Source organism: Theropithecus gelada, chromosome 12 (assembly GCF_003255815.1).
Source record: "Theropithecus gelada isolate Dixy chromosome 12, Tgel_1.0, whole genome shotgun sequence".
Taxonomy (NCBI): Eukaryota; Metazoa; Chordata; class Mammalia; order Primates; family Cercopithecidae; genus Theropithecus; species Theropithecus gelada.
The window spans coordinates 80,491,510-80,518,233 of NC_037680.1; the positions used below are offsets into that span (position 1 = coordinate 80,491,510).

General features: G+C 42.6%; 1 non-coding gene and 2 pseudogenes across 1 annotated transcript; 1 reads left to right on the top strand and 2 right to left on the bottom strand.

The window, feature by feature from the left end:
• Positions 1-4,857: 4,857 nt before the first annotated feature.
• On the bottom strand, positions 4,858-14,370 carry LOC112635872 (annotated as a pseudogene).
• A 3,154-nt stretch (positions 14,371-17,524) lies between these two features.
• LOC112636531 lies at positions 17,525-18,371 on the bottom strand (annotated as a pseudogene).
• Positions 18,372-26,313: 7,942 nt separating this feature from the next.
• Positions 26,314-26,420, top strand: LOC112636873. Its single transcript, XR_003122330.1, has one exon. It is a non-coding gene; the product is annotated as a U6 spliceosomal RNA (small nuclear RNA).
• Positions 26,421-26,724: the final 304 nt, after the last annotated feature.

Below are 26,724 nucleotides of genomic sequence, written 5' to 3' on the forward strand. Positions count from 1 at the left end.
AGTCAGCAGGTGGTGAATCCATCCAGGCTTGTGTCTTTTTCTTCAGAGTGGTGAGCTCCCCCTGGCCCAGGGAAGGTCCAGAAATGCCACTGGCAGTCAGGGCCTGGAGTCAGGAACCTGACGAATCTACTTGGTGCTCTACCCTACTGCAGCTGAGCTGACACAATATAAAGTCTTTTCCACTCTTCTTTTTCCTTTCCTTATGCAAAAGGAGTTTCTTTCCCTGTCCACCACTGCCCCAGGCCCACGACAAATACTGTCAGGCTATGGCTGACGTTCACTTTCAGTCAGCTTTTGGTGAGTGCTGCCATGCTTGGGTCTCTCCTTTCAGGGCATTGGGCTCCCCTCTAGCCTAGAGCAGGTCTAGAAATGCCTTCCAGGAACGAAGGCCTGGAATCTGGGACCCCAAGAGCCTGCTCAGTGCTCTACCCTACTGTAGCTGAGCTGGTCCCCAAGCTGCAAGACAAAGTTCCCTTTAATTTTCCCTCTGCTTTCCTCAAGCAGAAGGAGTCTCTCCCTGAGGCCACCACAGCTTGGAATGCACTGAGTCACAGCAGAAGCCAGCATGGCTCTGAGTCTCACCCAAGGCCTGTGGTAAGTACTGCCTGGCTACCACTGATGTTTACTCAAGGCCAAAGGGTTCTTTAGTCAGCAGGTGATTAATCCTGCCAGGACTGGGTCCTTTCCTTCAAGGCAGCAGTCTCCGTTCTGGACCTAAATGTATCTAGAAATGTTTTTCAGGAGCTAGAGCCTGGAATGGGGGCCTCAGGACTCTGCCTCGTGCCCTAGCCTGCTGTGGGTGAGTTGGTATCCAAGTTGCAAGAAAAGGTCCTCTTTACTCTCCCCATGCCTCTCCTCAAACAGAAGGAAGGAGCCTCTCCTAGAGCTGCGAGCTGTGCTGCCTTGGGCTGGGAAGGGGTGATGCAAACACTCTCTTGGCTGCTTTGTCTCACTAGGTGTCTCACTAGATTGCATGCCCCACAAGTCCACTGGCTTCAAGCCACATGGCATCAGTACTTGCTTAGGAATTGCAGTCCTTGTGGCCTAGACTACCTTTCAAGTTTATTTAGGACCCCAGAGTACTTTAGCCTGAAGTGGTGGGGCTTGCTGGAACTCAGGTTCTGACCACTGGGATGGGCAATTCTCCTCTGACTAGGGTTGGTCTAAATGCTCCCTCTGTGGGTTCTGGTTGAATTCTGCCCTGTGTTGCTTTCTGCTGTGGCAGGACAGCACTGAGTTCCAACGTGAAGTCCCACAATCACTGCACTCTTTCTCCTGCAAGCACACACATTTTCTCTCTGCTGCTGCCAGGCTATGGGGAAGGGGTGGTGTCAGTGATTCAAGACTGTCTTTATTACCTTCTTCAGTGTCCCTTTCCTTGATACGATGTTAAAACCAGGCACTGTGAAGGAATGTGTATTTTTGAATCCATTCTCATGTTGAATCCACCCACAGAAAGATATACAAATCTAACGTCATTTCTGTTCAAACAAAAAAATTCAGTTAGTTGTTGTGCATTTGTGATGTCAAACATCACAAATTAGTATGTCAAACATGTGATGTCAAACACCATGTGTTTGACATACTATCAACGAGACACTTGGATATAATGTTTGTTAATTTGTTTTCAGTCTTGAAAGCTTTCTGGGTAGAAGAGAGATAAATGAGTTTCATTTTATGAGGCCCAGAGGTATAGAATAAGGACCAATTACTTGAATTCTCAGAAGAACCAATTTAAGACAGTTGAAGCCCCTCTCTCTTTCATTCCAAAATGGCAAGAGATGTGTGTTGAAAGCAAGAATAAAGGGCTTTGGTTGGGCTCAAGAGGCATCATCTGTTTAAAATATGGCAATGGGGTGTATTGTCCTCAAATTCCTCACCCCAGGTCAAAGTGTTAGGGAGAGAGGCCTGGTCTACTAATGGGTACATGGTATTCCCCTATCTAACATCAGGGCATTGGTTAACAACTCATTGCTTATAAAAGGGACAGAAGCTTCTTCTTAACTCCACTTCCAAACTTCCTAAGAGAGCAGTGTTGGGAAATGATGATTCCTTGCTTTAATTTATACTGCCTATTTCCCTTCCACCTACACAGGAAAGGCAGGAGAGTCAACTTCCAGTAGAAGTGGCACTTTCTTCTTACATAGTAGGATGAAGTAATTATCTTTGTCATGTTATAAGACTCTAATTGACATCAGAGTTGACTATATGCCTTGGACATCTCTTATGTATCACTGCAAATCTCAACCTTGCCTGTCTTTTTTCTCCTTCTGTTGAGGCAAGCAGTTTGCAGTTTTAACCTGACAGTACCTCATTTCAGATGCCCTCTGAATGCTGCTCACCTGCTCTGGGGCTTCTGAGCTGATACCTTTGTGTATATTCCTCAGAAACACAGTTGGTGCCCATATATGCTTGGCAGATTAGATTATGACTTTCAATCTTCACTCCCTCCCTGTAATAGAATTATACATTGAAACTTATTGTCAAGTGTTTTTATTTTTAGTACCTCCCAGTAGAAGAAATAGAGATTTTATCTCTGCCTCCTCGACTTTGGGTTTGGCTATATGACTTACTTTGGCTTATGGAATGTGAGTGCATGGGATGCAATCAGAAGATGTAAATGTCTGTGTTGTTTGACTTGGTCTCATGTTTCTGCCACTCACCATGAGAAAGCATGGACCAGGAAGTTTCTGGTCCAAGGAGAAGATACATATGGAGTAGAATTGAACCCAACCCACTCACAGACTGGAGTGGAGCATGGTCAGCTGACCTACAGACCCAGGAGTGAAAAACTGACATTTGTTTTGTAAGCTTTTAAAATTTGGGGTTGTTTGTTATGTAGTACTGTTGCAGTAATAGTTGGTGATACAGTTTGGATCTGTGTTCCTGACCAAATCTCATGTCAAATTGTAATCCCCGGTGTTGGAGGAGGGGCCTGGTGGAAGGTGATTGGATCGTGGGGCCGATTTCCCCCTTGCTGTTCCTGTGATAGTGAGTTCTCACAAGATCTGCCTGTGTAAAAATGTGTAGCCCCTCCCCTTCATTCTCGTCCTTCTACTCTGGCCATCTAAGATGTACCTGCTTCATCTTCACCTTTTGCCATTACTGAAAGTTTCCTGAGGCCTCCCCAGCCATGTTACCTGCATATCTTGCAGAATCATGAGTCAATGAAACCTCTTTTCTTTATAAATTACCCAGTCTCAGGTATTTACCCTTGACTTGGCTTTCCATTCTTCCAGGTTTTGTGTCACCTTGCTACGACTACTGCCTCCTGGATTCACTCCCCAGTAAAGTATTCATATAGACATCTTTGTTTCCCACTTTGCTTTTTGAGGAACCCAAGCTAAGACACTCTATGTTTACTTCTAATTTTCATTAATTACAGGTTTATATACATTGTTCAGATATTGGAGGCTCCAAAGTGTTCACCACCCCAACCTCCCACACTTTTGCCAGCAATTAGATTGCCAGTCACATTCTTTAGGTCTTCTTTGAACAAGCTTCTAGGGGGCTTCAGGGCATGTGTCATAGGGCTAATGAGAAGATGTTGACCTGATTTGAGACTAAATTTTATTTTATCTTCCGGCCTATCTGAATCCAAAGCCTCCTCTGTCAGTTATCAACAGAGCCCTTGCTATCGCCTACCCCAAGCCTCTTTCTTCTTAGACAGCTAGCAATCCCAGCAATAAGAATGTACTCTGTAACTCTTGGAGAATTTTCCAAAGATGGAATGGACTAACTAGGGAGTTCCTCATCACTGAAGAGGTGTTAAGGAAGCTGGGTGATCATTTGTGAACTATGTAGGAATTAAGTAAGTAAATAAAAATCATAGCTATCATTTATTTAGTGCTAGGCACATTGTTAATATCTTAAATATACTAGCTCAAGTCTTCACAATAACCCTTCACACTACTTTCTTCATTTTTTTATCTGAGGGAATTGAGACTCTGGGAGGTTAAGTAACTTGTTTAAGGTCTGTGACCAGCAAATGACAAGGCCAACCCAGTTTGTCCTGCTTCCAAGCCTATTCTCTTCTCGCAAGTACAGATGACATTTTAATTATGGGCTAGGGGCTTAAATCAACTTGATCTTAAGATCTCTTCTATTTCAGACTCTACAAGTCTACTAACTTCTGCATCAAAGCACAGTAGCAAAAGGAGATGATATAATACTGTATGAGGTTTCCTTCCCACCTGTTTTCCTTCCTTTAAAATTGAAAAGATTGACACATCATAACTTTTTTAACAAACAAGTGAGTATAGTGGTTTTCACACTCAAATCACACCCAAGGTTGTTTTCTGATTCCAGACAGGTTTTTGCAGAATGTAGTCATTTATAAATTAGGTGAGGCTTCTGCTTGACTGTTCTGGCTGGAGTGGAGAAAATGAGCCATGAAGGTCTGTGGGAGTGTGGGGGTCATGCTGGGGGAGGTATAGGTGATGTTTACAAGGACAACTACCACAGTCAGAGATATCCTACACCTGGGTGGCCTCTGGGTGTTTGGGAAGGATTATAAGTACTAAATATAATACAAAAGGAAAAAAGAGGGGCAACGGAGTTGGGTTTGGCCTAAAAGCTTATGATCTGACTCATAGACACCTGAAAACATTCGAGAGAAGGGGAGGAAGGTCTGTGCTTTGGGAGGATATGAGTGCACGCACGTAGGACAGTACATCTGTCACTTTGAGAGTGTACTCGAACATTTTCATGCCCTAAGTAACGACGTGAGTGTTACTTGGGCTCTTCTAAGGACTAAAATGTGCTAAGTGCAAACACCGACTATGTGCTTTTTTTTTTCTTGACCTCTGAACTTTTTATTGCCCTCCTGTTCCCCAAAGGGCACCCTGCTTCTGGGGCTTAGTGTCTCAGAACCTCGGTGTCATTGGTCTCAGCCATCACTTTGCCATCCACTATCGGGCAAGTAGGGGTCTTTTGGATGGTTTGCATGGAGCTGCTGCTGTCCAGGGCATCACCAAAATTGAAGTCCTCGCCATCTTCCAGCAGGCAGCAGTAGGTGGCGACCTCAGCCTCCAGCTTGACCTTAATATTCAGCAGGGCCTGGTACTTCTGGGCCTGGCCCTGTCCCTCTGCCCAGGTCTGTGCCAGCTCTGACTCCAGGTGCAGCAGGATCCCATTGAACTGTTCCATCTGCAGAGTGTAGCAGGCCTCCACCTGCTTCAGGCTGTTCTCCAAGCTGGCCTTCAAATTTTTCATACAGTCCAGATTGATACCCAAGGACTGGACTGTATGTGTCAGCTCCGTGAGCATCATCGGAGCAGCTCCAACCTCAGCAGACTGCGTGGTGACCACTGTGGTGCTCTCCTCAATCTTCTGAGACCAGTACTTGTCTAGCTCCTCTCAGTTCTTCTGAGTCAGCTCATTGTATTGGGCCCAGATGTCCACCATGACCTTGGCGAGGGCCTGAGATTTGGGGGTATCTACTGTCACAGTCAACAGAGCTGGCAATCTGGGCTTGTAGGCCTTTTCCTTCCTCTTCATCGTTCTTCTTCAGGAAGAGCAGCTCCTCCTTGAGAGCCTTGATCTCTGTCTCCAGCTGCAGCTGAGTGACACTGATGTCATCAATGACCTTGTGGAGCCGATGGATGTCATTCTTCACAGACTGGCACATGGCCAGCTCTGTCTCATACTTGACTCTAAAGTCATCAGCAGCAAGACACGCATTGTCGATCTGCAGAATGATGTGGGCATTGTCAACAGTATTTGTGAAGATCTGAGTCCTCAGGTCCTCGATGGTCTTGAAGTAGTGGTCCCAGTCTCTGATCTACGGCAGCTTCTTCTCCAGATGCTCCCAGATTTTGCTTTCCAGCTTCCCGTTTTCTGTCTCCAGGTTCCTCACTCTGTCCAGGTAGAAAAAATGCCACGTGGTCATTTAGGCTTTGCATGGTCTCCTTCTCATTCTGGATGCCTCCCATTCCTGCCAGACCCCCTGACCTTTCCTGCAGCCACATCCCTGTGTGTCTGGAATTGGTGGGTTCTTGGTCTCGTTGACTTCAAGAATGAAGCCAGCCACAGACCCTCATAGCGACTGTTACAGTTCTTAAAGATGGTACGTCTGGAGTTTGTTCCTTCAGACGTTCAGATGTGCCTGGAACTTCTTCCTTCTGGTGGGTTTATGGTCTCCCTGACGAGTTATGCTGCAAACCTTCGCAGTAGGTGTTACAGCTCATAAAGCAAGGTGGACCCAAAGAGTGAGCAATACGAACATTTATTGCAAAGAGAGAAAGAACAAAACTTCCACAGCTTGGAACAGAAGGCAAGGGGGTTGTCACTGGTTGGTTCGGGCAGCCTGCTTTTATTCCCTTATCGGGCCCTACCCACATCCTGCTGATTGGTCCATTTTATAGAGAGCTGATTGGTCCATTTTACAGTGAGCTGATTGGTCCGTTTTGACAGAGTGCTGATTGGTGCATTTACAATCCTCTAGCTAGACATAAAAGTTCTCCAAGTCCACACTAGGTTAGCTAGATACAGAGTACTCATTGGTGTATTTACAAACCTTGAGTTAGACACAGAGTGCTGATTGATGTATTTGCAAACCCTGAGCTAGACACAGAGTGCTGATTGGTGTATTTACAATCCCTTAGCTAGACATAAAAGTTCTCCAAGTCCCCACTAGACTCAGGAGCCCAGCTGGCTTCACCTAGTGGATCTGGCACCGGGGCAGTGGGCGGAGCTGCCTGCCAGTCCTGCACCATGCACCGGTACACCTCAGCCCGTGGGCTGTTGATGGGACCCAGTGCAGCGGAGCAGGGGGCAGCGCTCCTCAGGGAGGCTCGGGCTGCCTGAGAGCCCACCGTGGGGTGGGGGGTTCAGGCATGGCAGACTACAGGTCCTAAGCCCTGCCCCCTGGGGAGGCAGCTGAGGCCCAGCGAGAACTCTTAACACAGAGCTGTCCTGGGGGACCCGATGCACCCACTGCAGCTGCTGGCCTGGGTGCTAAGCCCCTTACTGCCCTGGGTCAGCAGTTCTGGCTGGCTGCTCTGAGTGCTGGGCCCCTGGAGACCACGCCTGCACCTGCTGGAACTGACGCTGGCCTGTGAGCACTGCACGCAGCCCCGGTTCCCGCCTGCGCCTCTCCCTCCACACCTCTCCACAAGCAGAGGGAGCCTGGGCCAGCCTTGGCTTCCCCAGCCTCGGCGCTCTCCAGTCTCGGCCAGCCCAGAGGGGGGCTCCCACAGTGCAGTGGCAGGCTTAAGGGCTCCTCAAGCACCACCAGGGTGGATGCCAAGGCAGAGGAGGCGCCAAGAGCGAGGGCTGCTAGCATGTTGTCACCTCTCACCTGGACCCCAAGCCACCCCGGAAGCTGGTGGAGTGGGACATAGAGATCCGGGAACCAGAGTCTCCAGTGCCTGCATAGATGCTGGCCACACTTCTGACTGGTGGGTGCGGTAGCTAGGCACCTGGACAGAACCAAGGGACCCGTAGTTGGTGGGGAAGCAAGTGGTGAGGTTCAAACTGTCCCGGCCGGGGGTAGAGTGAGAGGACAGATCAGGCTTGGCTGAAGGCTTTGTTGTTGTTGTTGTTTTTGAGATGGAGTTTTGCTCTTGTCGCCCAGGCTGGAGAGCAATGGCGCGATCTCGGCTCACCGCAGCCTGTGCCTCCTGCGTTCAAGTGATTCTCTTGCCTCAGCCTCCCAAGTAGCTAGGACTACAGGCATGTGCCACCACGCCTGGCTAATTTTATATTTTTAGTAGAGACTGGGTTTCTCCATGTTGGTCAGGCTGGTCTCGAACTCCTGACCTCCGGTGATTCACCTGCCTCGGCCTCCGAAAGTGCTGGGATTACAGGCATGAACCACTGCTCCCGGCCTGCTCTGTTTTTATATTAGCATGTAAACCAATGACTATAGTTATATAGACTACAGGCACCAAAAACTATATGTAATCTGAAAATATGTAACTGAGACATTAGGTTTTAAAAACATATAGAAAAGACACTTGTGATTAACACTTCATATTATAGTATTACATCATAAACAAATTGTGATTAATTACCTTTAGGAAAATCTGCTCTATAGACTGAGAAGGGGGAAGTGTTGCTTCAGTACAAACCATCTTTTTGTTGCTTTGGGTTTATGTTAATGTTTTGTTTCCTTGAGTTCCTATATACTATATCATATTATATAGGGTGGGAATAGTTATATAGTTTTTGCTTAATAAAACATTGTTTTGGGACATTTGTTATTCCTTACCTGGGAACAGAAATCCAACATAACAAAAATTAGGGAAGATATTCTGAGAATTAGGTAACAGGAAGTAGGAATGCAGAAACAAAAGAGGAAGGGGCAAAATATAAAGTTTTATTTGCTAGAAACAGTATTTTGCAAAAGGAAAGAGAATGGAGGGGGTCAAAAATTTGGAGAAACACTATAGATGATGTTGTCCTCAGTTGTCACTGTGTACATTAACATGTTAAAGGTTCTGAAAAGTCCCATAATAAAAAAGCTAATGTAACTTGGATAAACAAATGTTTTCCAACTCATTTTGATCATCTTACTTTTTAAACATTTTAATTTTTTACATAATATCTATTAATAATTTATGGAACTATTGTTCTGTACCACATTTTGGGAAGTTGGTCCAGAACTCATATTGGTTCAACCCTTGTCCTCTAATGAAGGTACTTGTCTTACCCAGTTTGAAGCTGATAATTAAAATAATAATAAAAATACCTTAATTATATAGCACTGTTCAGTTAATGAAATGCTATCGCATCTACTCTCTCTGTTGGTCTGTATGACAGCAGTCTGAGGTAGACAATATTGTTCTCATTTCACAGATGAGGGAACTGAGACACAGAGCGTTTAGGTGGTTGTTATGGCAACATGTAGAGAAGAGAAGGGAGTTGAACCTTAGTCTTCTGCATTTAAATGGCAGGCTTATATTGATTATGCTGTTGAAAGTGTTTTTATGTAAATATATGTACTTGATGAAATGTATATAACTGGCTGGGAGGGGGAAGAGAGAGGGAGAGAGATTGAGAAAGAGAGAGACAGATACTGCGATGTGATGATCAGACTGCAGGTTACAGAACCTAATCATCTTCTATATCGCCAATGGAAATTGGAGAAACAGTTTATTGGATTTCATAATGACTCTATGTTTATGATCATTTAAATTACTCAAAGTTTTTTTTTTTTAAGTAGAAATACTATTTATTTATTTATTTAAGATGGAGTTTAGCTCTTGTCCTCCAGTCTGGAGTGCAATGGCACGATCTTGGCTCACTGCAACCTCCGCCCCCTGAGTTCAGGCAATTCTCTTGCCTCAGCCTCCCAAGTAGCTGGGATTACAGGTGCCTACTACCATGCCCGGCTAATTTTTGTATTTTTTAGTAGAGACGAGGTTTCACCATGTTGGCCAGGCTAGTCTCGAACTCATGACGTCAGGTGATCTGGTTGCTGCGGCCTCCCAAAATGCTGGGATTACAGGCATGAGCCACCGCGCCCAGTCAGAAATAACACTTTAATCGTTGGGAAGAAAGAACACAAAAAGCGCAACTACTGAAATGTGAAGTATCTTATCTCTGTATAGATAAAACAAGATAAAACCATAGACAAAACAAGGGCAATAAAGTTTGTTAAATCCCAGAAGGATTTCTAAATAGTCATAGGGAAAAGTTTTAAACAAGAATTCTTAAAGGTTCTGGCATGTGAAATTAAAAATTCCACAATAATGTTCTCAAGAACAAAAGGTTTAATCTCTTGTGTGTCTGTGTGTGTGTTTGTATAGCCACATGAAGCATATCGTTAGACTACAAGACTTTGATGAGTCAAGAAACGTAATTTTTTGGTCAAGCTATTGAATTCAAGGAGATATTTTCATAGTGTGAGTCTTAAAGAAAAACAATCATAAAAAGGAAAAGGCTTATGAATAATGAAGACGAGAAATTCAGGTCACACTATGCCCAGAAGCCATACTTTTTTTCTACCTCAAGTAAGGAGCTCTCTAAACATATATTCTTCATAGATACAGAAAACATTTCTTTCTTTCCTTTTTTTTTTCTTTCTTTTGAGACAGAGTCTCTCTCTGTTGCCCAGGCTGGAGTGCAGTGGTGCAATCCCGACTCACTACAACCTCCACCTCCCAGATTCAAGCAATTGTTGTGCCTCAGCCTCTCCAGTAGCTGGGATCACAGGCATGCACCATCATGCCCAGCTAATTTTTGTATTTTTAGTGAAGACAGGATTTCACCATGTTTGCCAGGCTGGTGTTAAACTTCTGGCCTCCTGTGATCCACCTGCCTCGCTCTCCCGAAGTGCTGGGATTAGAGGTGCGAGCCACTGTGCCCAGCCACAAAACATTTCTTGTAATGGTCTTTTATAGGAGACATTTGCAGATAATGTTCCAGAACATATTTCTCCGTAGGAGCTTTGCATTTCCTGATATTTCAGAATTTGCATGGATCTATGTAGTAATGATTTAGGAGCACAATGAGCTACACCAATAGATGTATATAGTTAATGAAGCATGTGGTTGAAATAGAAAGTGTAATTTAAAATGGAACTACTAGCACCAGAGAAATTTGAATGCTTTGTTGTTGGTCTGTTGCTGTTAGGCCTGATTCAAGAATCAACATATCACCAGGTGTGGTGACTTGAGGCTGTAATCCCAGCACTTTGGGAGGCCAAGGCTGGTGGATCCCTTGAGTCCAGGAGTTTGAGACCAGCATGGGCAACATGGTGAAACCCTGTCTCCACAAAAAATACAAAAATTGTGTGGTGCATGCCTGTAGTTCCAGCTACTTGGGAGGCTGAGGCAGGAGTATCATGTGAGCCTGGGAGGTGGAGATTGGAGTGAGCTAGTGAGCTGAGATTGCACCCTTGCACTCTAGCCTGGGCAACAGTGTGAGACTCTGTCTCAAAAACAAAACAAACAAACAAACAAACACCCCAAGAAACAAAAACGTGTCATTGATGAGAATGTGATCAGAAGATCATGAGAGAAGACTATAGTTGGGACTAGAATCCTAATAATTTCATTAATACTTTGTTCTTAAAGATTTCATTCAGATGAGTATAAAAGACAGCTCTACTTTAGTAACAAATTGCTCACATAGAGATTGACCCAATAGTCCCATAGACAGGTTTTTTTTTTTTTTTTTTTTTTTGGTAAACATAGCAATTAACCCTTCTGGTCTTAAAGCTTGAAACTTACTTTGTTTTATATGAGTTCCTAACTTAGAAAACAACCCCCAGGCCTCTCAAAAAGTATCAAATCACTGAAACTCACCAGATCATCCATCCAGACAGTGAGAAGCCAGGCCCCTCACTTGTCATAATTGCTCCCTTACCTCTCAGTAGTTCCTGTTTTCCCACACAAAGTTACATTTCTTCCCTGCTATGTAAACCCCTAATTTCAGTTGGTCAAGGAAATGGATTTGAGACTGCTCTTCCACCTTCTCAGCTGCAGCACCTGATTAAAGCCTTCTTCCCCAGCAGTAATTGGCATCTCAGCAAGTGGCTTTCTGTGCAGCAAGCAGAAGGACATAAACCAAATCCTTGGGGTTTTGGTAACAGCATCACAAGAAGTTTGGTAGGTTGTCCATGGCTGGTACAGGAGCTGAATCACATGATCAAAGCCCAGGCTTCTTCTGTCTTCAGATGCCACCATTTTAGGATTTGGCTATTGTCCTCAAACTTGCAAGGTATCTGCTTCATTTCAGGAATCATATCTATGTATCATTCAGGAAGAAACATAAAGGGTCAAAAGCCTTCATGAGCTTGTCTTGTTTTCTTCTCAAAAGTGTTATGTTTTGGCAAAAGACACCATCCACATAAAAAGAGTTCGAATAATAAATGTATAATATGTGTGCACACATATATATGTGGTTCAACGTATGATAATATAATGAAAACCTGTATATGCCTGTCCTAGGATAAGAAATAGAAAATAACTATTTTCTATTGCATGGAAGATTGTCTACATGGGAAGTTCCTTGCATTCCTTCTCTATTCTATCTTCCTTTCTCCTTATCAGAGATAAACATTGATTTGTGTTTTAATCATTTTCTTGCTTTTCTTTAACATATATGTATGCATTTTTAAGAAGTATGTTTTTCAGTTTTGCATGTTTTGACCTTTATGTAGAATCATATTCTATGTTTTCTTCTGCAACTTGCTTTTTTGCTCAATATTAGATTTGAGATAGTTATCTATACTTACGCTATTCATTTCCATTGTTACAGTTTTTCCATTGTTTCAATATATCCTTCCTGTCTCCAATTTTAGTTATTTTCTTTTTTTTTCTATTTTAAGGAATCAGGCTATTACATGTCTCCTTGTGCATGAGTGGAAGATTTTCTTTAAAAAATATATATCTAGGAGTGGAATTGCTGTATTTTAGGTTGTGTTAAATTTCAACTTTTCTAGATAATGGCAAATTGTTTTCCAGTTATTGTGTCAATCCTCTTTACCAATAGCAATGTTTAGGATTACCTGAAACTGTAAAACTCCTAGAAGAACACATAAAAAAACAGCTTGTTGACATTGGTCTTGGTTTTGATTTCTTGGACATGACTGCAAAAGCCTAGGCAACAAATGCAAAAAATAGACAAATGGGACCACATCAAGTTAAAAATCTTCACAGCAAAGGAAACAACAGAATGAAAAGGTAACAAAAAGAATGAGAGAAAATATTTTTAAACCATATATATCTGCCAAGAAGTTAATTTCCAAGATATATAAGAAACTCTTTTTTTTTTTTTTTTTTTTGAGGCAGAGTGTCGCTCTTCTGCCCCGGCTGGAGTGCAGTGGCGTGATCTTGGCTCACTGCAACCTCCACCGCCTGGGTTTATGCCATTCTCCTGCCTCAGCCTCCCTAGTAGCTGGGACTACAGGCGCCCGCCACCGCACCCAGCTAATTTTTTGTATTTTTAGTAGAGACAGGGTTTTGACATGTTAGCCAGGATGGTCTCCATCTCCTGACCTCGTGACCACCCGCCTCAGCCTCCCAAAGTGCTGGGATTACAGGCGTAAGCCACCACACCCAGCCAGAAACTCTTACAATTCAATAACAACAACAAAAAATAGGCAAAAGATTTGAGCAGACATTTCTTTAAAGAAGACATGCAAATTGCCAACAAGTATATGAAAAGATGCTCAACATCATTAATTATGAGGGAAATACAAATCAGAACTACAATGAGATATCACTTCACACCTGTAAGAATGGTTATTATTTAAAAAAAGTGTTGATGGGAATATGAAATGGTGCAGACACTATAGAAAACAGTATGGAGAACACTTCAAACATTAAAAATAGAACCAGATGATCCAGCAATCCTACTTCTGGGTTTACAAACAAAATAATTGAAATCAAGATCTTGAGGTGATCGTAGCACTCCCACTTTCATTGCAGTTTTTTTTTTTTCCACCATAACCAAGATACAGAAACAACACAAATATCCATGAACAGATGAACGGATAAAGGAAATATGGTATATACATACAATAGAATACAATTCAGCCTTAAAAAAAGAAGGAAATCCTGTCATTTGTGACATGGTTGAACCTGGAGAACAGTATGCTAAGTGAAATAAACCAGTCACAGAAGGACAAATCCTGCATGATTCTAGCTGTATAAGGTATTTGTAATAGTCAAACTCATAGAAGCAGAGAATACAATAGTGGTTTAGGGAGTAGGGCATGGGAGAAGTGGGGAGGTGTTGTCAAAGAGTATAAAGTTTTAGTTATGCTAGAGAAGTAAAATCTAGAGATCTGCACAATATTGTGAGTAAACAGTACAGTCTTGTGCACTTAAAAATTGGTTAAGAGTGGCCAGGTGTGGTGACTCACGCCTATAATCCCAGCACTTTGGGAGGCTGAGGCAGGCGGATCATGAGGTCAGGAGATGGAGACCATCCTGGCTAACACAGTGAAACCCCATCTCTACTAAAAATACAAAAATTAGCTGGGCATGGTGGTGGGCGCCTGTAGTCCCAGTGAGAGGTGACAATGTGCTAGCAGCCCTCACTCTCGGTGCCTCCTTGGCCTGGGTGTCCACTCTGGTGGTGCTTGAGGAGCCCTTCAGCCCACCATGGCAACTGTAGGAGCCCCTCTCTGGCCTGGCCGAGGCCAGAGCCGCCTCCCTCTGCTTGTGGGGAGGTGTGGAGGGAGAGGTGCTGGCAGGAACTGGGGCTGCGTGCAGCGCTCACAGGCCAGTGTGAGTTCTGGCGGGTGTGGGCTTGGCGGGTCCCACACTCAGAGTGGCCAGCCGGCACCGCTGGCCCAGGGCATTGAGGGGCGTGGCACCCAGGCCAGCAGCTGTGGTGGGTGCGCCAGGTCCCCCAGCAGTGCTGGCCTTCCGGCGCTGGGCTCGAATTCTTGCCGGGCCTCAGCTGCCTCCCCATGGGGCAGGGCTTGGGACCTGCAGCCCACCATGCCTGAGCCTCCACCCCCACGGTGGGTTCTGGCACAGCCTGAGCCTGGTGCCATCCCCTGCTCCATGGCACCTGGTCCCATCAACCACCCAAGGGCTGAGGAGTGCAGGCGTGGCTCAGGACTGGCGGGCAACTCTGTCTGCAGCCGTGGTGCAGGATCCACTAGGTGAAGCCAGCTGGGCTCCTGAGTCTAGTGGGGACTTGGAGAACCTTTATGTCTAGCTAAGGGATTGTAAATACACCAATGAACACTCTGTATCTAGCTCAGGGTTTGTAAATGCACCAATCAGCACTCTGTGTCTAGCTCAGGGTTTGTGAATACAGCAATCAGTACTCTGTGTCTAACTCAAGGTTTGTAAATACACCAGTGGGTACACTGTATCTAGCTAACCTAGTGGGGACTTGGAGAACTTTTCTGTCTAGCACTCTGTGTCTAGCTAAAGGATTGTAAATGCACCAATCAGCACTCTGTGTCTAACTCAGGGATTGTAAACGCACCAATGAGCTCTTTGTCAAAATGGACCAATCAGCTCTCTGTAAAAGAGCCGAATCAGCAGGATGTGGGTGGGATCAGATAAGGGAATAAAAGCAGGCTGCTGAGCCAGCCAGTGGCAACCCGCTGGGGTCCCTTCCACGCTGTGGAAGCTTTATTTTTTCACTCTTTACATTAAATCTTGCTGCTTCGCTCTTTACAAAAAATCTTGCTGCTGCTCACTCTTTGGGTTAACGCTGCCTTTAAGAGCTGTAACACTCACTGCAAAGGTCTGCAACTTCACTCCTGAAGCCAGCGAGACTGCGAACCCACCAGAAGGAAGAAACGGCGGACACACCATGTTTAAGAACTGTAACACTCACCGCAAGGGTCCACGGCTTCATTCTTGAAGTCAGTGAGAGCAAAAACCCACGAATTCCGGACACACCAGCTACTTGGGAGGCTGAGGCAGGAGAATGCTGTGAACCTGGGAGGCAGAGCTTGCACAGTGAGCCAAGATTGCACCACTGCACTCCAGCCTGGGCGACAGAGAGACTCCGTCTCAAAAATAAAAAGAAAAAAATTGGTTAAGCGGATAGATCTCGTGTGAGTGTTCTGCCAAAACCAAACCAAAACAAAATGAATAAAAACAAAACAAAAACAAAGGGACACAAGAAAACTTTGGGCAGTGTTGGATATGTCTATTATCTTAATGTGGTGATATCACAGGTGTTTGCATTTCAAGCTCATCAACTTGCCTGCATTAAATGTGTCTAGTTCTTTGTATATCAATTATACCTCAATATAGTAGTTAAAGATTTGCCCACATCATTGCCAGCATGACTCATTTAATTTTTATTAGTCTGATGGGTATAAAAGAGTCTCTCCCAGTGCTTTGGAAGGCCGAGGCAGGCAGATCACCGGAGGTCAGGAGTTTGAGACCAGCCTGGCCAACATGGCAAAATCCCATCTCTACTAAAAGTGCAAAAATTAGCTGGGCGTGGTGGTGGGCACCTGTAATCACAGCTACTCAGGAGGCTGAGGCAGAATTGTTTGAACCCGAGAGGTGAAGGTTGCAGTGAGCCAAGACTGGGCCACTGCACTCCAGCCTGGGCCACAAGAGTGAGACTCTGTCTCAAAAAACAAACAAACAAACAAACAAAAAAACCGATGTTTTTTACTTCCTATTTTTCAGGTTACAAATGAACTTAAGTACATTTTATGTTTTTGGCTATTTATGTTTTCTCTTATGTAAAATTCCAGTATAAGCCTTCTATCCATTTTTTTCTGTGTGTGTGTGTGTGTGTGTGTGTGTGTGTTTTTCTCCCTATTTCTCTTTTACTTTAAGGAGTTCTTCATATTTTCTGAATTCTGGTTCTTTGTTATTTATGTGTTACAAGCACATATTTCCATTTTGTGACTTATCTTTACATGACGTTTATGATGTCTTCTTGGCTGAGATAAAATTGATAATTTCTGCTCAAAGTCTTTTCCTTTTAAGTTTGTGTGTTTGGGTTCCATTTAAAAAATCTCTTACCTGAGATCATAAACGTTTTCTTTTAAAGGTTTTTAAGTTTGTCTTTCACATGTAAGTCCACAATCTATTTGACACTGATTATTTTGAAGACAGTATGAAGTTGGGATACACTTTTATTTTTTCCGTGATCTTCATTCCACCATTTTACCGATGTGTAATGTCACCCACATATGGATGTGGATCTATTTATGGACTCTCTATTTTGTTTCAGCTAACTCTATTTTGTTGACCTAAAATTGACTTCCCCTAATAACTATGGCTTTATAATACATCTTGCTTTCTGATGCTCCTCTTTAGGAGTACCTTGGCTATTTGTTTTATGTAAATTTTAGAGTTAACTTACCAAGTTCTATGAAAAATCTTGTTGGTATTAGGATTGGAATTTCATTAACTTTAAAGGTCAATTTGGAGAGAAAGTATTTATATACTTATGTATATTTATATGCTGAGTTTTCACATCTAAATACATAGCATACCTCTGCATATATTTAGTGTTCTAAAACTATACCACTTTAAAAAGAATTAAAATAAGGTATATAGAAGTAAATTCGGAAAATATATGCAATAACTTCAAGAAGAAAGTTAAAAAACTTTATTGAAGATACATTTCTTAATATTTTGTTTCTGTTGTGTAGTAACACAGTTGGCTTTTATGTATTGATTTTATATCCAACATTCTTGCCAAACCCTCTTTTTAATTATGATAGTTTTTCTGCATACTCTTTTGGATTTTTTTTTTTTTTTTGGTAGATGTGCTTTTCCAGTGAAGTATGTTCACTTCGGGTCCTACTTGCTAAGTATTTTTTTTTAAATACTGAGTTTTATTTCACATGTATATTTTTGTCTCCCCACCATTTCCATGTCTGACCACTGCTACTACTATGTCCTATCATAACATTCCATACATACTTAAAACCAAGCAAAGGGTGGAGTTCCATCTTTAAAAACTAAATAGGCATTTTGGACAACACATTCTTGGCAATGGAACCTGGACAACATTTATCAAACATGGTAGGGAAAGTTCTTACTCTGCATTATAAAAAGGACAGCCAAATATCATTGTTACAGGAATGAAATAAGACTGAAAATTTTAACAAATTGTTTAAACTATTTTCTTAAAGAGATTTCCTCCACTGCCAGAGATCTTGAATAGCCTCCTGCTCAGTCATACGGAAGCAATTCTTCACATAATTGATGAACTTGGCTTCCACTCTGGGAAGAGAACCACCTTTTTCTATACTTGCTTGCATTTTTGCTTTAATGTCTTCTACAGAACTAGGTCCTTTCGGTGTATTAGGATTTTTTTTCCTGTTTTTTGAAGGATTCTTGTCCTTTTGGTCTTGGTGTTGATGATGGTTTTGAGTCTATTCCATTCCAATTTGACTTTTGTCCATCTTTGGCTGGAGTATCTCAAATAAATTTCTTTACTGGTTGTTTTCTTCAGCTTCCTCTTAAAAATCATCATTATCATCATCTTCATTATCATCATCTTCATCAGCAGCAAGTTTTGCTTTTTTGTGTGGAGCCCTTGCTACCACCTCCAGGGGCAGACCACTTTCCTGATATACTTAAGAGTTTCACATCCTCCTCCTCTTCGTCTTCTGACTCTGCATCTTCCTCCACAGCTACTAAGTGCTGTCCACTAATATGCACTGGCCCTGAACCACACTTCAACCTTAAGACCACTGGTGGTGGGATTTCAAAGCCCCCAAGGGAAACCGTTGGCTGTACAGACATTTTCAAAGCTGCTAGTGTTACTTTAATTAGACTGCCTTCGTAATTCATTGCCTCTGCTTCAACAATGTGCAATTCATCCTTTGCACCAGCCCCTAAAGATAACTGGTGCTCATTTTCATCATTATCCACCTTAAAGTGATTATCTTTGTTGGTCTTTAGTTCACAACTGAAAAGATAGTTCCGGGGCCTCAGGAAGCTCATGTCCATGTCCATTGAATCTTCCATCAGGTGGCAGCATGCACTTAGGTGGGAGAAAAGGCAGACGGAGATAAACGACCACTGCTCAAGAGAACAGCCGCTCAGGACGGAATCACATCAGTTTGCTAAGTAGTTTTTAAAAATAACAAATGAACACTGAGCTAAAACAAGTATTTTTTCATCTTTTCATTTTAAAAGCTAATCTTATGGCTTTTCTAATTTTGATCTATTAACATGGTTGTGATGGCCATGCAAACACGTTAATCAGACATCCTGATGCAGGGAACACAATTGCCTGATGACCCCAGCTGCTACCCTACTGGAAAGCACTTTGTTCACACCGAAGCCAAACTTCCTGTGAGCTGCTCCCAGCCATTGGCTAACCAGGGTGAAAGTACTAATGCAGGACTATTTCCACAAGACACAGGAGTCCCTCATGGGCAACTTTGGCTTGTGAACTCCACATTGGCATGTTTAATGTGCTATTATTTATTGTCAGGTATATAGTTGTTTGTTCTTATGCACCGAATAGTATCACTGGACTTTTGTTGGAAGTCTCAATCTCCTAAAATAAACAATTTATATGTGTTTTCTCTTTTAAAAAACAGATGTATTGATGATCCAATCCTCCAGGATACCGTGATAGAAAGAGAAGAACCATGTCTCTGAAACAATTGATCAGTAATGAATATATAGTTGCTGTGAAAGTTAAGCCAACATTGGGGGAAAAAGTGATTATACCCATTTTACAGGCCATAGAATAGTCACTGAGGCCAACATTTGGTTTGTCCTACATATGAAAACTGATTTCAAAATGCTTTTTGGGGTTTTCTCATGGCCGGAGACTCCAAAAGGATAGATGATACAAAGTGGATGGGCATTTCTTAAAATGAAATCTTGAGAATGTGTTGAAAATGATTACAGTGAGGAAGAAGTGGAAACAACTAACAGAGACAGCGAAGTGGTCGAGGAGCTTACTGGCGAACTCAGAGTTTAAAAGGACACATCCGAGCAATGGAAGATGAGAAAGCAGCCAAATGTCACTGAGTCATCAGTTCTTACATTTTTTCTCATGGTGTTTTCTCTTTTTCCACTATCTCTGTTTGAGAAAGAAAGCGACCCTAAGCTTCCTTGTCTCAGAAGAGATTTGTAGTGTGGTAAAATACCCAAGACTTTCTAGCTTTTGTTTCCAAGAATTTGAGCCTTTAGGAGTCTTTAAGCAAAAAGGAAGACAGCTTTCTTGGATAGGGGCAGAGTGTCTAGGCAGCATGGGACTTTCCCAGGTTAGAAAGAGATTGTCTGTAGGACGGTCGGAGGAAGAGTGGTCTGTAGGGCCCTTGAGTCAAGGTCACCTGTGCACTGAACTCTGGCTATGCTTGTTCAAAATCATATCCCATGATTTTCTAGTGCAGAGTTTACTACTTGGCAAAAGCTTATAAATATTTTTTAAATGTGTGAGCATCTGAAACTTTGAATGCAGTGACTCGTGAAGAATTCTAAGGATAACACAAAGAACTTTTGAAGAGCTTCCTAATAGGAGAAAAAGGAAGGAGAGCCTACTATTTGGCCAGGTTGGTATATCAGATGACACTAAAAAGAGAAAGTCACTCAATTCTGATTTTATTTCCTTGTTTTTTTAGAACTGGGGCATGTGAAATAAACTAACCTCTCAACTGAGGCATGTGAAGTAAAAATGGCTAAGGGGATTCCTCAGGCTAAGGGTGCTGGTTCATCTTCATCTCTACCCTTCTCTGTGTCACTTGTGCTCTGTTGCTAATTGGCTTCTTGTTGGGTTTGGCAAGTGGGAAGTACTGGTGGGCAGTCCAGAGCTGGGTGAGAGAGAGGCTGAGGTGTTTCTTCCCAGCACCCTCCCTGACTTTGGTGTCTCATTCCTTCACACCAATGGACCCTCCTCCTGTTCCAGTTTCAGTTTGCAGACAGTTCTAGCAACAACATTTCCTTCTCTTACCCTTTGGGCTTAAGGGGCTGTGCTGGCTATTCTTTGCTCTTCTGAATCCACTTACCCCGATCCTCCACCTTGCTCTGTGCTCAGGTGGCTCCCCTGTATAGACTTCACTAAAAACTTCCCTTTCCTCTGGCATCCAAGTGGGCTTGGCCAATAAGAGGCATCAGCAGGATTTCAGAATGAGGAGGGTGAGATTGGGGCATTCATTCCCCTGTCCTCATATACCTCCCATACCCCTCCCCAACAGTGCTGGGTTGGCTGTGGGCTGTGGGCCTCTACCAAAGGCCACACAGTGCTGCTGTCAGAGCTGTCCTATACTACAATCTCTGTGGAGTCTAACAATAGTTTCTTCCACTTATTCATTCAGACCCAGGGATATGCACTTCCCCTGTCCTTACTAGCCCCAAGATATTGAACCATCACTTCTTGTATATTGTAAACACTGCCCACAGCTTTGTAAGTGTTCCCTTCCCTCAATTACCTAGTTTAAGTGGGTCATCGAGTTCTTTCTGCCACCCTGACTCATTCAGGGTCTTAACCAGCTTTCCATTATCTCTGGTTGCTGCACTATCCCTGTCTATTTCCTTAACTCTGCCCTCATCCCTGTAAGTTGTCCTTCTATTAAAGTCTCTTCATGTTATCCCTCTGGGGTGAGGAGGGGATTCTATGTCCTACCCGGACCGTGACCGATACACTAAATGAGGACATGATTAGATATTTACTTGCTGCCTTAAGGGAATTTACATTCTCAACCACAGACAGATTATAACTCATAGAACTGAAGTCACTTGCATTATTAGCACTCTCAAATCATTATTAATAATTTCTTAAAAGCTGTGGAGGCTAGGAAACATGATAGGAAACTAGAGATAAGCAGCTGTGGTACATGAAGTCCCTCCAAAGGAGAGAAAAGTGGCTTCCAGCAAATTCATATCCATGAAAACATAGGTTCCTAGTAAAATGCCAGAACAAATTCTCAAGCAGATATTTTATGGTTACTTAGAAAAAGAAGTAGTCGTCACCAAGCATAGTTATTAAGAGAGGAGTAAATAAACATTTTACATCTTTCATAAGATCTTCAGTCTAAAGAGATAGAGAATTGTCAGTCCATAATATACATTGATTTCAAGTAAAATGTGATGAAATACCTCATGATATTTTAGAGAAGAAATGGATACTGACTGAGACACATTTAGATGGATCAAGTGATAGTTTGAACACTTGCATCCAAAGAGAACTAACTGATTAGTTTCAACCTGGAAATAAATCTCCTGGGGTCTTCTTCATGGCTTTGTTTTCAGCCTTATTTAAGCATTTTTACTGGACACTGATTTGAATGAGCACACAGAATGCACCTTTGTTACCCACAAATTTGACAAATTGTGGGGAAGCAGACAATATTCCGGGTTGTAAAATCATGATTTGAAATTACCTCAACCAGTTGGAATTTTAGACTTAAAATGAAAGATAAAATGCACTAGAGAGAGGCATAAGGATTGGAAGGGAGGAAACAAAGTGTCATCATTCACAGATAACATGATTGCATATGTAGAAAGTCTAAAGAATCTATAGACAAATTATATTGATATATGAATTTGCAAGGTCTCTGGATACAAGACATACATACAAAAATCATTGTATTTTTATATACCAGCAACAAACAAATCGAAAATAAAATGTCATTTGCAACAGCACAAAAACTACGTATTTTTTTTCTTTTTTTGTAGAGTCGGAGTCTCTTTCTGTCACCCAGCCTGGAGTGCAGTGGCGCGATCTTGGCTCACTGCTAGCTCCGCCTTCCGGGCTTACGCCATTCTCCTGCCTCAGCCTCCCAAGTAGCTAACTGGGACTACAGGCGCCCGCCACCATGCCTGACTAATTTTTTGTATTTTCAGTGGAGACAGGTTTTCACCGTGTTAGCCAGGATGGTCTTGACCTCCTGACCTTGTGATCTGCCCGCCTCGGCCTCCCAAAGTGCTGGGATTACAGGCGTGAGCCACTGCGCCCAGCCACACAAAAACTATTAACTATCTAGATATATATGTAACAAAAGACACATACAAGACTCTTACCCTAAACGTTACAAAACATTATTGGGAGAAATTAAAGAATGTCTAAACAAGCAGAGGAAGACACTGGACTAATGGGTTGGAAGACAGTATTATAAAAAAGTGAGTTCTGGCCAGGTGCGGTGGTTCAAGCCCATAATCTCAGCACTTTGGGAGGCCGAGGCGGGTGGATCACCTGAGGTCAGGAGTTCAAGACCAGCCTGGCCAACATGGCGAAACCCCATTTCTGCTAAAAAATACGCAAATTAGCCAGGCGTGATGGCAGGTGCCTGTAATCCCAGCTACTCGGGAGGCTGAGGCAGGGAGAATTGCTTGAACCCAGGAGGCAGAAGTTGCAGCAAGCTGAGATCATGCCACTGCACTCCAGCCTGGGCAACACAGTCTCAGGGGGCGGAGGTGGGAAGAAGTGAGTTCTACAGAAATAAATGTATAGATTCAACAGAATTCTAGTCAAAATACCACAGATTATTTTGCAGAGATTGTCCAAGTAGTTCAAAAATACGTGTGGAAATACAAAGGCCCTAGAATGGTAAAAGCATTTTAGAAGCAGAACAAAATTAAAGGATATACGTCCTCAGATTATCAAGGCTGATTAAAACATGTAGTATTGGCAAAGGAGAGGCAAAATGACCAAAAGAAACAGAATAGAAAGTCTAGAAACAGAATCCACATATGCATGTTGCCTGACTCATGATTTTTAAAAAGTCCTTCAATGGATCCTTTAACAGAAAGGATGGTCTTGTCAATAAAAGGTGTTGGGTCAGCTGGATATCCAAATGAAAAAAGTGTATTTTGATTTCTGCCTCATACCATGCCCCCAAATTTTATTCCAGGTGCGTTGTCAATCTAAATTTTAAAAGTAAAACAATAAAGTTTTTAAAAGGAAATGTAGTAGAAGGATTCCATGATTCTGGAGTAGGCAAGGATAGCTTAAACCGGACATAAAATGTGCTAATTATAAAGAAAAAAATTCGTTAATTAGGCTATATTAAAATTAGGAAATTTTGTTTTATCAAATACACCATTAAGAGAATGAAGAGGCAGTATAATTACATAATGGAGTATTTTCTAACAACAAAAATGAACCAGCAATAGCCATATAAGACATTGTGGATGAAACTTACAAATGTAATACTGGGCAAGAGAGTACACACAGTATGATTTCCAAACGCAAAAACACAAAAATTAATCTGTGCTGCTAGAAGGCAGGGGAGTGGTTACTGTTGGGCAGACAGTAGATGCCAGAAGGCATGAAGGGGCTTCTGAGGTGTTGGTAATTTTTTTTTGTTAGTTACACATATGCATTCAGTGGGTGTTTAAAAATTTATTGAATTAATTCACTTATGATATGGCACTTTTCTGTAGGTATGTAATTCATGAGTAAAAAATTTTCAAGTTAAAAATAAATACAAAGTTTTGAATTAAAGTGCAAAAGTGCAAAAATTAAAGTTCACAAGCAGCAGCCTGGTGTGTCCGGAGTTGGTTCCTTCTGGTGGGTTCGTGGTCTCGCTGACTTCAAGAATGAAGCCCCGGACCTTCGCAGTGAGTGTTACAGTTCTTAAAGGTGGCAGGGACACAAAGAGTGCACAGCAGCAAGATTTATTGTGAAAAGCGAAAGAATGAAGGATCCACAGTGTGGAAGTTGACCCGAGTGGGTTGCCGCTGCTGGCTGGAGTGGCCAGCTTTTATTGCCTTATTTGTCCCCACCCATGTCCTGCTGAATGGTCCATTTTACAGAGTGCTGATTGGTTCATTGTACAGAGTGCTGATTGGTGCATTTTACAAAACTGTAGCTAGCTGCAGGGCACCGATTGGTGGGTTTTTACAGAGCACTCATTGATGCATTTTACAAACCTCTTGTAAGAAAAGTTCTCCAAGTCCCCACTTGACCCAGGAAGTCCAGCTGGCTTCACCTCTCACTGAGGAGTCAGGTTAACTAATGTTAGATGCCACAACGAACAGACTCTGAAATTTCAGTATTTTAAAGAGCAAACATTTCTTTCTTGTTGATGCAAAGTCTGATGGGAAGCCTACCTTCATGTGGAATGTGTCCTCCAAGGTCTCTGCAGCAGGGGAAGAGAGGAATGGAAAAGACATAATGACTTTGAACTGCCTTGGCCCAGGAGTGACACGTTATTTCTCCTCCTGAAACTATAAACATGGCCCCTACCAAACTGTGAGGAGGCTAGGAAGTGCAGGAAAGCAAATGGGATATTTGGTGAACACTGACTGTGCCACACTTATGTTGATGGCAGTTGGCTTGAAAAATACTGCAGTGTTTTTAGTTAACTACAAATGTAGCTTGTGCCACCTGTGTATGTGTAATGTGGTTGCTAAGCATAAGGCAACTTTGGAAAGCACTGAAAAAAAATAAATATGGTGCTCAGGAAAAAAAACAACAACAACAAAAGAAGGAAGTAGTTTTCCAGTTTCATTCCATCAGGGTTAGGTCACATTTGAAAAATTGTGTTCATTTCTGGATATCATCTTTTAAAAGTGACATTGACAGGCTAGTGTATGTCCAGAGAATGGTAACTACAAAGATATATTAGCCATGGCAGGCTAGGATATATTGCAGTGATAAATAAACTCTCAAGCCTTTTTGTTGTTGTTGTTGCTGTTGTTTTTGAGACAAGGTCTTGCTCTTTCACCCAGGCTGGAGTGCAGTGGCGTGATCATGGCTCACTGCAGCCTCGACCTCCTGGGCTCAACCTATCCTCCCACCTCAGTCTCCCAAGTAACTGGGACTACAAGAGAGCCACCACGCCCAACTAATTTTTAAATTTTCTGTAGAGATGGGGGTCTTGCTATGTTGTCCAGGCTGGTCTCAAACGCCTGTACTCAAGGAGTCCTCCCACTTTAGTCTTTCAAAGTGCTGGGATTACAGGTGTGGGCCACTGCACCTGGCCCATCCCTCAAGTCTTAATGGTTTAATACCACACCCATGCCACAGTCTGACAGGTGCATGAGAGGTAGCCTTCTATGTGCTGATGCAGGGATTCAAGCTTCTTCCATCTCACAGATTCCATGCCTCTTATGTGTCCTGAGAATTTTCCACCGGATCCTCTGCACTAAGCAAGCCAATAAGTGAAAGAGATCAAGGAAGATCTCATAAGACAAATGGCCTAGCATAGAAGTAGCACACGTAAGTTGAATCTTGTTTTATTGGCCAAAACCCAGTCACATGCCCCAACCTAATGGCTACAGTATTCTTGTATGCCCAAGAAGAGGAAATGGGATTGGGGAGCATCTAGCTAGCTCTGCCACAGATGGTGACAGATCCAAAGTCATGTGGGACACAGTTGAAGGAACTAGATAAAGTCAAACTGGAAAAAAATGATACCTGTTCTCAAATATATGAAAGGAGGCACACAATAGCTCCCTCAAATATTTAAAGTGCTGTTGTGTGGAAGAAGGAATATACTTACTCTGGATAGCTTCTGAAGGCAGAAGTAGGAAGAAAGAGTTAGACAAATGGGACAAATTTTTATCTGTTTAGTATAAGAAAGAACTTGCTATCAATAGAGCTGTTCATCTCAGAGCAGATTACTCTGAGTACTAATAAACACTGTTTTATTAAGTGCTTACTATGTGCTAAAATCTTAAATCATTTAGTTGTAATACCTACTCTTGAAATACTACTACTAATATCCATACTTTGAAGATGAAGAAACTGGTCTTAGAGAGATTGTGTAACTTGCCCAGTGACACACATATAGTAAGAGGCAGGACCAGGATTTGAATCCTGGTCTTTTTGAACCCAAAGTGTGTGCACTTAAACCCTAGGCTATACTGCCCTTAAGGAATTTTGTGATTAGGTGGTGTGGATAATAACAGTTCAGCAGGGATATTTCAAAGAGGATTTCTTCATTGTGTTTGAGTTGGACTGAAATGGAAGCTGTCTCATGATAGGTATGTATAAAGAAACTTCTGGGTGCTCACTTCAGCAGCACATACATTAACATTGGAATGATACAGAGAAGATTAGCATGGTCCCTGTGCAAGGATGACATGCAAATTCCTAAAGTGTTCCATATTTTTACCCCCTGAATTTTGTAAAAATAAAAATGAAATAAATAAAATAATTTAAAAAGAAACTTCTGGGGACCTTGAAAGGCTCTGTTAAGTAACTAGTGCTTTGGTGTTGGGTGCTGAGGGAAGCACAGGACTCACACAGGGAAGCAAAGTTAAGCAAAATTCATTGCTGTTCCAACTAAAACTTTGCCATGAGTATGTGGTTACCATAAGTGATTAATAAACAGTAGGAGGTTTGGGGGTGAAAATGACTCATGGGGCTACGTCCTATGCATGAGGGTTTGGCTACCACCAAAGCAAATCTTGATAC